The sequence below is a fragment of the Anas acuta genome, chromosome 5 (genome assembly GCF_963932015.1).
Source record: "Anas acuta chromosome 5, bAnaAcu1.1, whole genome shotgun sequence".
NCBI lineage: Eukaryota > Metazoa > Chordata > Aves > Anseriformes > Anatidae > Anas > Anas acuta.
The window spans coordinates 25,809,027-25,822,774 of NC_088983.1; positions in this window are offsets into that span (position 1 = coordinate 25,809,027).

Consider the following 13,748-nt stretch of genomic DNA (forward strand, 5'->3'; position numbering starts at 1 on the left):
GCCTTTCAGCTGCCTAAAAGTGAGGCACCTCACTTGAGTTGCCAGTCATTTAGGGTCCTTTTGCAGATACTGAAGGGACACAAGAAGTTCTGGAGACTGTAAGACAGTTAAGCCCCTCAGTATGCAAACTGTGCATTTAATATTTAGCTTAGTAGCAGATAACACTTATCATATCCAATATATGTTTCTGATATATGATGTCTAGTTAGACTTAAAATTGTATTAGACTACAGCTTCCTATAAAAATCAACACATTCCTACTTTTATTTAGAACAATTTTATTTTTTTTTTCCTTTTGGCGAGAATGTGGCTGGGGGGATACCTCTGGAATTCTTTTTTATATTTTAACATATACATTTTCTCTAAGGTCTTAAGAGTAGCTGAAGACTGCTGTGTTGTCCAAGCTACTTTCAAACAACAATGTATTTGTCTTCTTTTGCTGGCTCTTGCTTGTATAGTTAAAGGTAATTCAGTAGCAACAGCTAAGTATCACTTTTCTGATTCATGTTTGACAATGCAGGAAATACAAGCACACATTGATGACAAATGGATTTCTTTGTTTCCTATTTATTGCAAGTGTAATAGGGCTGAATGGGATCTCAAGATGTCATCACATTGATCTTCCAGTCTCAAGGCAGAATCGACTGTATCTTGAAGCTGATTAAGGGAGGAAATGTAATCTGTGTTTTGTGTTCTGGTAATTAAGCATTTTATAAAGATGTGGCTGTGGCTAATCTGAAGAATGACTATGCATATACATATGTATGCCGTGATGAGGCATCTCTCTATGCAGGGAAAAACTAGTCCTAATAGAGATGCACATACCTAAGCATTATATTGATAATGTGTGAGTCAAAAGGGGATGGGATTCATACTCTTGTAGTTGCACTGGTTCAACAGTGGGAAAAACTTACTTCAGTGTCTCAATAAATGTATGTAAAGAAGAATCCAGAGGGACAGAATAAAGAGTATTCAGAAAGGAACTCTCTTTCCATATAATTCCACTCTATAAAAGGCTTTTTCCAAGCTATTGAAAGGGCTTCTTCCAGGCTATTGACAGGGTGATGAGAATCACCCAGTTGTCCTGTTGAACAAATTCCCTACACTGAAACAATTATTTTTCCTAGTATGTAGCTGTGGTTTCAATAACAAGAAGTTCATATTTTTTCAAAGCTTTTACAGCGTGATTCCTCTTACATCTGTTGGAATCTATATCATAGCCTGTATCATGGTGAAGCCATTCTCTGCCATCTTCGAAAAGTGACAGAGGGCAAGAGGAGCTCCATGATGACTGGAGAAAGGCAAATGCTGCATCCATCTTCAACAAAGGCCAGAGAGGAATTTGGGAAGCTAAAGGGTCCAGGACAATTATGGAGTGAGTTCTTCTTGAACATGTTTATGTGTGTATGCGTGTCATTTACCTTGACTTTAGCATGTTTTGGGGCAGTCTCCATAATGTTCTTGTATTCAGGTTGGTATGTTATTGTTTATACTGTTGGACAAATTTATGAGTAAAATCTGTTTGGATGATCAGGCTCAGAAGGCAGTGTCAAATGAGTTATGCTCTACCTGGAGGTTGGTAACAAATAGCGGTAACACCATAGCGGTCTTGGAAATTTTCAAGACCTGACTAGATACAGCCCCGAACAGCTTGGCCAGGCTTCAAAAATGGCACTACATAAGTGGGAAGTTGAACTGGTGACATCCTGAGAGCCCCCTTTCCTACTACACTTTCCTTTACTACACTTAAGAATTGTGTAGCCATCTGAGTTTTAGACTAAAATGAGAGCAAGTTTCCCTACTGATGAAGTGATGTATTTGTTCCTCTGGACTGATATACTATCTTTAACTCAGTAGCCTCTAGCTTGAGCTTCAGGAAGGAGAGCTGTCAGCCATGACTGTGGCATTGGAAAGGTCATTCATCTTTGTATAGTGGAGGTGGAATTTGGGTAGTGCTGCCACACAAGCAAAAGATTATCCCATGGCAAAACCAATCAATTACACAGATCTGAATTAAAAAAAAAAAAAAAAAAAAAAAAAAGAGAGAGAGAGAGAGAGAAAGAAAGAGAGGAAAGAGAAAGAGAAGGTAATGATCAGTGATTAGAGTTAAACAATATTTAATATTTTAGAATAAAAATATCTGTAATTAACAAGAAATGCAGAAAATTTTGAACCTGTACACATGAAGAGAGGTACTTTCAGAAGTATCAAGGTGAATTAACTCATAACAAATCCAGAGTAGCCACCACTTCAGGACATTGCAAACCCTCAGATTGGTGAGGCTTCAAATGCATCTTAAAGTATCCAGCTCTATTTATTTTTCATTTTCCCCTGTTCACTGAAATCAATGGAAATTAAGGGTACTTAGCAATTCACAGAACTTCCCCAACAATCTGAAGAATTGGCACAATCACAAGCACTCTGAGAGACTCTGGGCATCTGGGCAAAATTCTTATTTGAACATCTCCCAAAGGTGTGGTTTTTTGCCCAGGGCAAGGACCATTTGAAAGCTCTGGAAATTTATAATCCATATTCCAAGTGTGCAGAATATGAACACATACCACAAAAATATCTCATAATAATAATAATAATAAAGGTAAATATTACCAAGACAAAAACAAGAACCATCTTTTGTTCTGTGTTTGTGATGTTCAAGAATATCTGGGCCCTAAATTCCCATTTGGCATCTTCATCATTATTGCAATAAGAATCATAACAATATAAGGCAATTAACTCCAGATACTTGAATAAGAAGTGAACAATACTTTCAAACTAATTCAAACAATTCAAACTAATACAGATTACATCTTAGAACAATAGCTAAAAATACTTGGCAACAGTCTAGTCACATAAATAAAAATCAGTTTAGAACAGCTATTACATTTTATACCCTTGTAATTTTAGTATATAATTCCAGTAAATAATTTCACTGTTTTCACAAAACTGTGTGTATGTACATATAGATGTATGAAAAAATGATTTATGTAAGGGACTTCAACATAACTAAAAAGATCACAAGAACAACTTTCTACCCCTAAGCTTGTTCAATTCAATTGCGTTTCCAATATTGATGCATGTTTTTTTATTAAGATATTCTATTTATATTTTTTTTACAAAAATCAGTTTTTAAACATGTATTTAAGCTTTAGAATGCACCTCACATACACTTTTTTTGGTCAAATTGTTCATAGAGAAATTCAGACAAGCAATTTAACTGCCATTGTATTTAAAAATGTTGTTCTATAACTGGCTATTAATGAGCAAGTTTATTACAGATATTTTCATTGGTTTGGTGAATTTTCTTTTACCTGTAACATAATATGAAAACCTTTTAGCCCCTATGAAAAATTCAGGGTGATTTAACACAACTGTCTTATAACAGATTCCAGCTTTGAGGATCATCTTATGCATTAAAAGGAAGGAAAAGTTCAGCTTGACCATTATGGTGAAAATTAAAAAGTAGGGAGGCTATAACCTTTTGATGAAGATAGAAGCAATGAGGTTTTATGTATATGAATCATTATTTGTTTTCCTCCTAAGGGAATCATTCAAATTGTCCACAAATTGTCCAAAAAAAAAAAAAAAAAAAGAGAGAGAGAGAGAAAGTTATGAGTCATAAAACAATAAATTTAAAGAGATTCTTTCTTGTTATAATTCTTCATGTATTTCTAAGACCAGTCAATCACTATTTTTGACAGATAGCATGTACAACACCTATCAAAATGTTTTAAATGGCTTTTGCTAAGAGACTCACCAAAAATTATTAAGGAGATTTTCTACACATGATATATTTCCTTTTACTACAGCACATGCTTCAAAGACTTGATTACTGGTAAAGCACAGATAAAAGCTATAACAGAATGGTGGTCAAACAAGTGGAGCCTATAAAGTATGCACTCCTCTTTTGTTTGCTGCTATACAAAAAGTGAATAGACAAGCCCTTTTGCAAACTTGCAGAGGACCAACTTTTTCCCTACCCCCCACTCCTGGGAATAAGCCATTTTAATTATTTAAGTTTTTTTGTTTAATCTTCCACCAACAAGTAATATGAATATTTTATACAACACTGATGAATGCTTAACTAATACAGTTCTTCATACAAATGCAAACTTCCTTTTTACTGGCCTCTGGTGACTATGCATCTAGTGCCAGAGTGGCATCATTCAGCTCCAGTTGCTATAGCATTTTCAAGAACCTCTCTGTTCTTGTCATAAATTATCTTTAAGTGAAAAAAGCTCCAAGGAGGTCTGCAGCAAACTGTATCAAATAATGAATTTCTAAGCTGTGGTAGAAAACACTCATCTTACTTATATTCTTCTACCATCGATTGTTTAGTGACCCTTCTTTGGGATACAGATGAGCATAACCCTGAAAAATGTTTGTGTTGTCTTTCTCTTGCTGGCAGCCTGCAGCCTGCATGATCTAATAAATATTGGCAGGACCAAATGAAATAATATAGAAGAGCTTCTCTTCTTTAAAGTCCATAGACCAAGAGACTCTTGTCACTTGTTAATATCTCCATCAAACAGTGAAGTGTTAACATATGTGATACGACCACGCAATCAAGTAAGGACCGATTTGTTGACTAATTAAACCAACACAACAAGCTCTTTAGCACCTACAAGTGACAAGTTTAGAGCAGGCAAGTGGAAACTCTCAATTGAGTCCCCTTTTATGAGACTATCATGCCAAATTCAATTCTGACTGAGTAGTATTTGAATGTACTTGACTTCCACTATGTGCTGACATGCTTACAATAATTCATCATGTGTGACAATAGCCCAATATTAGAGATTTATGATATATACAAAACAGTTACAAATGAAATGTAGCCCTAACATGTGTCTGCTTTACTTATCCACAGCCTATTGATATTATAATTAATGGTCAATTACTTAGGGATAGAGAATAGAAAATAGTCATTACCAGTTTCAGTCATCATCTGTTTTTGGCAAATTCTGGAAGTAAATGAAACCATTTTCATAGTGTTTGGCGGTTGCTGGAAAGTACACTGTTGCTCACTACAAGAAGATTGGGTTTGCTATCTGTTCTACAGCTGAAGAATTATTTTGGGAACATAACATTTATTTTATTATTATCATAATGTACATAAGATTTAGAAAGTGTATCTGGGAAGAAGAAAATACAGTGAAAATTGCATACAAATATTTTAGGAAGATTGCTAGCACTGGCCAATTTTACAGGCATACACACAGAACCAATCTGCAATACAATCTAAAAAACTTAAATTCAAATAGAAAATCCTTTCATGAGAAAAAAAAAAAAAAAAAGCATGAAACTATGCAATTGCTGTTAATCATTCACAGATTTAGATGCTGCCTTAATATTGACAAGATGACTAGAAGTGTAATAGTCCATTTCAAGAGGGAGCTCAAACTACTTGCAAAAAGGCATGGCACTTTTAGGCCACAGATTGTGCAAATGATAGTGAATACTTTCCTTTTAACTTTGAATAGTTCAACTGAAATTGGGCTATTCACATGCTGAAAATTATGTATATGTGTCTTTGCAGTATTTGGGCCCTTGTCTTTAACAAACAGCAACCAAAAGTGCAGACCTCTATAAAGGTTCCTGGGGAGCTAATTCAAGGTGCACCTTCTCCCTGCTAAGCCTTCAGCCCTGAAGGGGCAGAAAGGCTTTCCAACCTTAGAAGAGTATTTTCAGGAATCACCCAGCTGGCTGGGCACCTCCCTCAGCTCCCAGGCAGCAGAATGTGAAGAGGTACTTTACTGGCTCACCTGTTGCAGTCAGTTAGTGGCCTAGAGAAAACAATTCGCTTAGCTCCAGATTCTCCTCTATACGCTTTCCCTGGAGTTAGGTCACAAAGATGAACTACCTTCAGGGATCTGGTTTAGAGGAAACTATATCTTTTCCAGAATGAACTTTTTGATAATCACTCAAGCATGGAAATGAGGTCAGGAAGAAGAACAAAGAACTCAGGCTGAGCAGAAGTAACCTGACCAGTGTCTCCATTTCGAAGACATATTTAACCACTGACCTGGCATGGAGGGCACCTTTTAAACATATGGTTGTAGTAATACAGGAATGATATAGGCAATGTATTGGTTTGAGTGGTGGCATACCTTTACTTGAAAGAAAAGGGGAAGAATGAGAAATAGCCTTGGCTTTATATCTGGCAAATTACTCTAATTGCTAATTTCACCACCAGTGTTTACACAGTACTTTGACATCATCAGTTGGAAGAACTGCAGAACATTTTTTTTTCTGTCTTAGAAGCCAGCAGTGACAAAAGGAGTTCTTTCCAACAGCAGGGGCTAATAAATTATAGTGATCCCTTTCATATGTTACTGTTAAGCTTCCATTGCTAACCAAACTTTTAATGGGTAATTTTTGATGTCTCTAAGAGCAGAACATTTTGCCCTTTGATGTAAATATATTATTTTTCCAGTATTCCCAATTTATTTTAAAATTATATCCAAATAAGTAAATACCCCTCATTCATCAAACATATCAAAATAAATTGTCAGAATTTTATATAATAATGATCTAGAATCTAGATAAGTATGTTTTATTTTGTAAGTACAATCTTGGAAAAGAAAGGCTTTGATTCAGTTCTCAGTGATACTGGTGCAAACAGAGAGCAATAATATAACACTGAACTCATGCAATTTAGCTCCAGGTTTAACATACAAATTCATTTAGGTATTTGATTAACTAAAAGGCTAAAAGCATTAAATAAAAATGCAATTATTTTAGTAACCTTAAAGGAGACGAGATCTTATAGACTTATGTTGATATCTGCATCTCTAGAGGAATCAATGCAATTTCAACAGAAGAATTGTACCACATTGAGTTGTTTCATATAATACCATTGAAATGAAAGAGGTTCACGAAGGGTTGATTAAATTTAAGTGGAAGAAACACAATGAGCAAAATTCATCGCTGGTATAATTCTGTTGTCTCCTGCAGTTCCACCATGAATGGATAGGGCCCATGACAGTCTGAGTTTTTTCTGCACTTCAGCAATTGAATTAGCTGAATTAGAATACTTTGAATTGTAAAACAAAACAAAATAAACAAGAACAACAAAAACACACACCCTTCATATTATACAAACCAAATTCAATTAAAGGAAAATAAAAAGGAAGATAAGCACTTGATTATATATAAAGATGAAACACAGTCATTAACGTGCACTATGGTCAATATTGATAGGGTAGGTTACATCAAAAGTATATTTCAAATCAGTCTAAAGATATGTGCACAACAAAAATATAGCTACTATTCAGACAGGTCTACCTTTTCTTTCTTTCTCTCTTTCTCTCTTTCTCTCTTTCTTTCTTTCTTTCTTTCTTTCTTTCTTTCTTTCTTTCTTTCTTTCTTTCTCTTCTATTTAGAGAAGAAGAGAGCAGGGGTCCAAAATAGACTTTAAACCAAATTCTTAAAACTGTGCATAAAGATTATTTTTAAACAATACTGAAGTCAACAGGAACTACAAATGGTCATTATCTCACAGGATGAGGCATTAATTTCTTTTCACAATTAATCACATGTAAAACTCATCAGTTGCAGTAGCAATTGAACAGATGGATCAGCAAAGAATATCTAACTATTCTCTGTATAATTTATATTTATATATGTAGACATATGTTTAGTAGGTGAAACTTTTTGAAATATAGTTAGCACAAGAGCATATGCACCTGATCTCTAGTTATTATGACAATGATTTTCCACTCCCACATACCTCAGAATACAAAGTTATTTTTCAAAAGGGAGAGATGAGCTTAGTGGCTACTGAAATTAATCTAACCTACATCTTTCTTTTTCATACAAAAGGAATGAAATAACGTACTTTTATTGGAATGGAGTTTGCATACTAACTCCATCAGTGTGGATGGATTTCAGTAGTCATACTAATAAATGTATTCAGTTATCTATTAATTTAGACACTATAACTGGGAGCCTAGAAAATCTTTCAAAAAGCAGAGGAGAAATGCCAGGAGAAAAACCTTGTGTTTCTTTTAAACAAACTCACCAGATGTCTAAATTTGTAGTTATATAATTAGATTTGAATGTAAAAGCTTCAGAGTAAGAAATATCTCTGTGAATATCAGAATTATGAACGCAGGTTCCATAGTCTCTCTCCTGTACTACCCTTGATGTCTTGTAACATGTCTGATTTCATACCACAGCCTAATGGGCAATGAGTGTGCTTAAATTTTACACCACTTCCCAGCCGTCTGCTTTCCTGTATCTTCTACTCACCTTGAATCTGAAATATTTCTTCTTAACAATTCAAATCCTTCTGTATAATATCACTGAAATTAGACTACATATTGAAGAATTAGTAAAGGCAGTGGGGACTAGCAGAAGGACAGACAAAACAACTCCAGAACCCTTTTTCACCTTTAGAAATAAAGCTAGTAAAAATATTGTCTTCCCACGACCTCAAAAAATCCATTTCTTTCCCTGTTAAGCAATAGAGTAGAATGAGTATTGGCATATTTTAGGATTATTTTCATTTCAGTGTTTAAAAAATGACTATAGAGATCTATTTAACCCATCTTCAGCTTGCCATACAGAGTTTCCCCATGGAATGGAAAAACTGCAATATTAGAGCACATAGAGCACATCTAGCATTTCTGGGATATTCTGGAGTCTTGAATTTCGGCTGAGCTTTTTTCCAGTTCTCATGAAAGTAATCTTGGGATGTATCTCAATAAGGAATGAAGAAATATATCAACAGGCTAAAAGGGTATACTGGGCCATAGCTTTGCAATTACAGTGATCTCTACCTTTGATAGACAGATCATTTGAGTCTGATCACATTTGTATCCAGTAAAGTTTAATCAAAGTACATTTGTGTTAGATGTGGACCAGATGTTTTATTTCTGCTCCCACCTTGACCCAGAAATATTGCAGTCTGTTTTATTTTACCTGTCTATAAAACAGTAAAAGATGTTATACTAGATATTTCACTCTATTTCAAATGCATAGTGCCTTCTATTTGTAGTTGCCTTATTCCATTTACAGCACTTTTGTATTTGAATAATTCATCAATTTCAATGAAGTTACATGTGTTTTCTGCTGATAAAAATAAATTTCTAACTGTCTATGTTAACAAGTGCCATCAGCAGCCACCACCATAAGTCAGTGGAAAAAAAAAAAAGGGGGAGGTATCAGATCAAACTATTCATAATTTCGGTTATTTATAGCGTGCCAGTCTCTGAATTTGAGCTTTTTGTAGTTTCATTTATGATCTTATTGGGCATTTCTGCCTTGGTGAGACCCATGAGAAGGTTGGAGTAGCAGCAGTGCTAGTTGTCTAATCTTAACATGTTACTACAACTCTGTCAGAGCCCTAAATATCTTGGATATCTGCCTGCATTCCCACCTTGCTCTCTCTCTTCCCATCCCCAGGGGCATATTTTTCTTTATTATCCTCCCACATACCAGCACTGGACTTTGGTCCATGTGGAATTCTTGTAAGACTCAGGCCTACATTCAGGGACAAGGAAAGTAAGAGGAAATAGGAGTTACAGTAACTCTAAACAACACAGATTGATGGCTCCAATAAACACTCTTTCTCTTGATACAGGTTGAATAGTGTTGTCATGAGCTGACTGAAATAGCTGTGCGCACAGGGGCAGGTCCAACAGTACTTTGGCTGTTCAGACCACTTATTTGCCTTGCCCTTAGGTAGTCTTACACACTGTCGTGTATATCCACAAATGCTACTGACATTACATGGGAATGCTGTAGGGTGAAATCTTGCCTGCCTTGAACTCAAAGCCAGAAACATGATTGACTTAAATGGTGACCACGGTCTCTCTCACAAATTTAGGCCTAACTCCTAGAGGTCACAATCTACTGCAAGCCATGGAAGTCCTGTTGATTTGAGTGGAGTTGTAAGTGGTGGATCTGGTCTAGCCATATCAGTGGGCTACCCACAATGCATTAAACTAACTGTATAAAAACTTTGAAAGAAGCACCTGGGAGGAAGTGTTCTGCAGAGATTAGGATAAGTTTTTATCTATTTTAGTCCTTATTAAAATAACTGCATTTACATTTAAATAAATAAAATTATCATGGTACCTATAGGTTCCAAATGTTATGTCTGTGACAATCTCACCTCCTGAGGCATCATCTCCATTGCTCTGTTTGGACTTATCACCTCCACAGGAAAGGACACAGATAGGATTTCATACAGTGATCTTCGAATGTAGGTATGTGATCTTTTCTGCTGCTGACATTACTACAGCAGCAGCAACCTTTGACGGGAAGGCACAGCAACATGTGTGCAGTTACATCTTAAAATGTATTGGTTAGATTTGCCAGTGATACGCCCCAGCACCTGCAGATATACTTCTTTCACTAAGCTTCAGTTCACTTTTGCCTCTGAAAAATAAATAATGCTCATAGAAATAACAACAATGGTATTTTAAGTGTTGTGGTTTTGTACTTGTTTAGTTTCTGATTATAGGACTTTGCTATTGAATAGTAGAATTCCAGCAGCCATGTTTTTTTTTTCTTTTTTTTTTTCTTTTTATTTATGTTTATGTTTTTATTAGTAGAGATAACCTGTAGTTTAAAAGCCTTCACTTCTGGAATCTTGATCTGAAATATTTATGTCACAAATGAAAATGAGCGCAGTGACATGAACTTAATAGCATGTAGGCTGAGATTACAAAGCTTTTCTTTTCTTCAGTAGGTTTCTGTTTAAGCAAAGGCCAAGGACTTGAACAGTAGGGATGTTTGAGCTCAGGACTCAGGTGCATTAGAATAAATGCAGAAGATACATCAGTTTCCATCTCTAAAAATGTTATCAGAGTTCATGAGACAAAGAAGCCAATGTAGGACTTCAATCCACAAAACAATTAGCATTCCAGCTTTAATACTGCAAAACACTTAAATAGATGCTGCTCCTGAGAGGAAAAAAAAAAAAAAAAGTATGATATTAGTCTGGACTTAATTGCTCCTATCTTTTAAAATGTATTTAGTTCTTAATAATGCTCCTATCTTTTAAAATTTATTTAGTTCTTGATAATGCTATCTCCCCATTTTGCAAAAAGAAAGTGACAGAGCCTGAGGGATCCACTTCTGCATATGAAAGTAGTCATCTATGGTAGTTTTAGACATTTCTTGTCCCATCTATTCTCCCTTCTCCTTTGCTGGAGGTTGCAACCACCACTGCAGGAAGAGAGAGACTTGAATCAAACCTGTGCTCATTCCCCAGCTGCTGTATTTCATAGTCCAGTCTCTCAGTGCAAACTTCAACAGCCCTGAGCCCTGAAGTTAATATACAGAGTTGTGAGCTAGAATGGCTGAGGTGCCACCACATATTCTTTTTTGACAGTTCTGCCTAGTAGAAGATTAGTAACTTGCAGTGGAGGGATGAGGCAGGAAGCTCACAGTAGTGATGTTTAAAACTGTACCAGCAAGATTCTCCAAAATGTATTCTCAGAGCTTGAAGATCTAAATCTACAAAGGGACAATTATGATTCCATTAAAGCCCAAGATTAAAATCCTCAAAATGCTTCTTTGTCCGTGAAGATGATTAAAATCCACCCAATTTTTAAGTTTTCTGTGTGTCTAAGTGCTAGGACACCCAATATATCAGTCCTGATAGAGGTGAACTACTCGATAATTGGTAAGGCTTACCCTTGTCTACAAAATGTTCCCCTGTCTGTTACTTCTAGATCTTGATCATATAAATGGCATAGAGCACACTTATTAGAGTAGGGTCTGCACAAACTTGAGCAGAAAAGAATACAATGCCTTTTATAAAATAGAGGAGTCAGTAAAGGATGTTGATAAACCATGGGAGACTTTCATTTGTGTCACTGTCAAGCTGAAGTCTTAGAAAGTCCATCTCCAAGGCCATAATACAGTTAGCTGTTCTGGGCATAGAGATCTTACAGTGACTGGCAAAGCTTGACAGATAGTCACCAGATGAAATCAGCACATAAAAGACAGCATGCAATTCTTCAGCTCAATTAATAAGGCAACAAGAATGGGAAAGGGAGGTGAATAGTAGTGTTCTATTACCCCCATTTTTGGCTATTTCTATATTTTATTTGTGGAATTTGCTGAACAAAACAAAACACATTCTGTGAATTGACTTCTGGTGAGTTCCCGATGTCACAAGTAAAGTCTATGGTGGACATCAGTAAGAAGTGTCCCAGTTCCTCAGCTAATGGCCCAGCCACTGGCTTGTGTTTTCTATCTGAGTAAGTTTTTTAGATCAAGAAAACTGTTCATTACCTTCAGTAATTTCCCAGAGAATGGCCAGCGTCTTCCAAGATGAAGGTCTTGATTCCTAAAGTGTAGCTGGAAAAGAAGAAAAACCCAGCATGTTGTTTGTCTTATCAAATTGGTATCAGAGCTGATAAAGGATACAAACTATGGTCTCAGCCCTGCAAAGGTATTTGTCCATTTCCAGGATTAATGATTAAATTACCAGTTGTTGAAAATCAGTCTGTCTTAAGTCAAAATAAAGAAAAGCATGATTTCCTACTTTCAAGCAGAAAATCACAAAGCAAGCTGAAATGAAGGGGCCCAATTTAGAGTGAGGTGAGGGGAACAAACCAACACTGTTTCATTCTAGAAAGTATCAAGACTATTTTTGGTATTTTGAGACCCTGCCTAACTCATGTGGGAAGACTACTATATGCATATGCATATTCCACTTGGCAATACATTCACTACGGCACACAGCCACCTACTGAATAATAGAACTTAAAAATGGAAAACCAAATGACAGAAAAATCTATTTCCAGGTATTTAATCAAAGGGAGGATCAGAGTACAAAGCTCAAGACAGTCCCAGCACACAACTCTGGCTGAACTGTCACTCTACAGCGGGTTTTAAACATCTGCATTACTTTGAAATACCATGAATAATTTATAATAGAATAAAGAATTTAAGAAAAATAGATTAAAAAAAAATAAATTAGTACCCCACAGTAATCACCTGGCTTCATGTTTATTAGTGAGGTGCTTTGGGGGTAGAAAACATCATTGATTTTATGAACCTTTTGGGAGGTTTCTTTTTAAAAATTAACATTTCAGCTTGATATTATTTTAGTATTTACCACTCGGTATTGTCTTAGATGTCATCTTGGCAAAGGGCTCCTAAACAACTGCCACTTTTAGCACTGCTGCCAAAAGGCCCCCTTTCACAATAAAGCATGCTGTGCTTTGGCAGGAAATCAATAAAGTGAAAATCTGTTCTCATCATCCATACATTTACCATCACAATCAACAATCAAAGGCAAGACCTGGGTTCTTTATCCACAGGCTCCAGCCTCCCAATTTTCTGCTATGAAAGGCAGCATAAATTAGAACCCTTGGTTCCTGTTAGCTGGGCTTAATGGGTATGATTTATGAACCATTAAATGAGGTTATGTAAATTGATCCTTAGCAGAATGCTAGCACACAGGTGACAGGTGCAGTACATTTGAATGATGAGTCCACAAGGGTTCTGTACAAATCAGATTTCAGTGACATTCAGTTTTAGGAAGGAGAAATATGTTGTCAACAAGGAAGTGATTTAAATAGTGCCCTGGGTTTGTCAGCAATTATGCTTTTCTTCTTAATTGCTGCAAACTATATAAATTCTAATAGGAAATAAATTACTGATTTACCAGTTAATGACAAGGGGGTATAGACAAGAATGGTTTAAACATTAAAAAAAACATTTGCCTTGTGAGGCCATATTCAGTGATGATTTCATTTATGCTGTTAAAGTTAACAGATGCTTTAAAG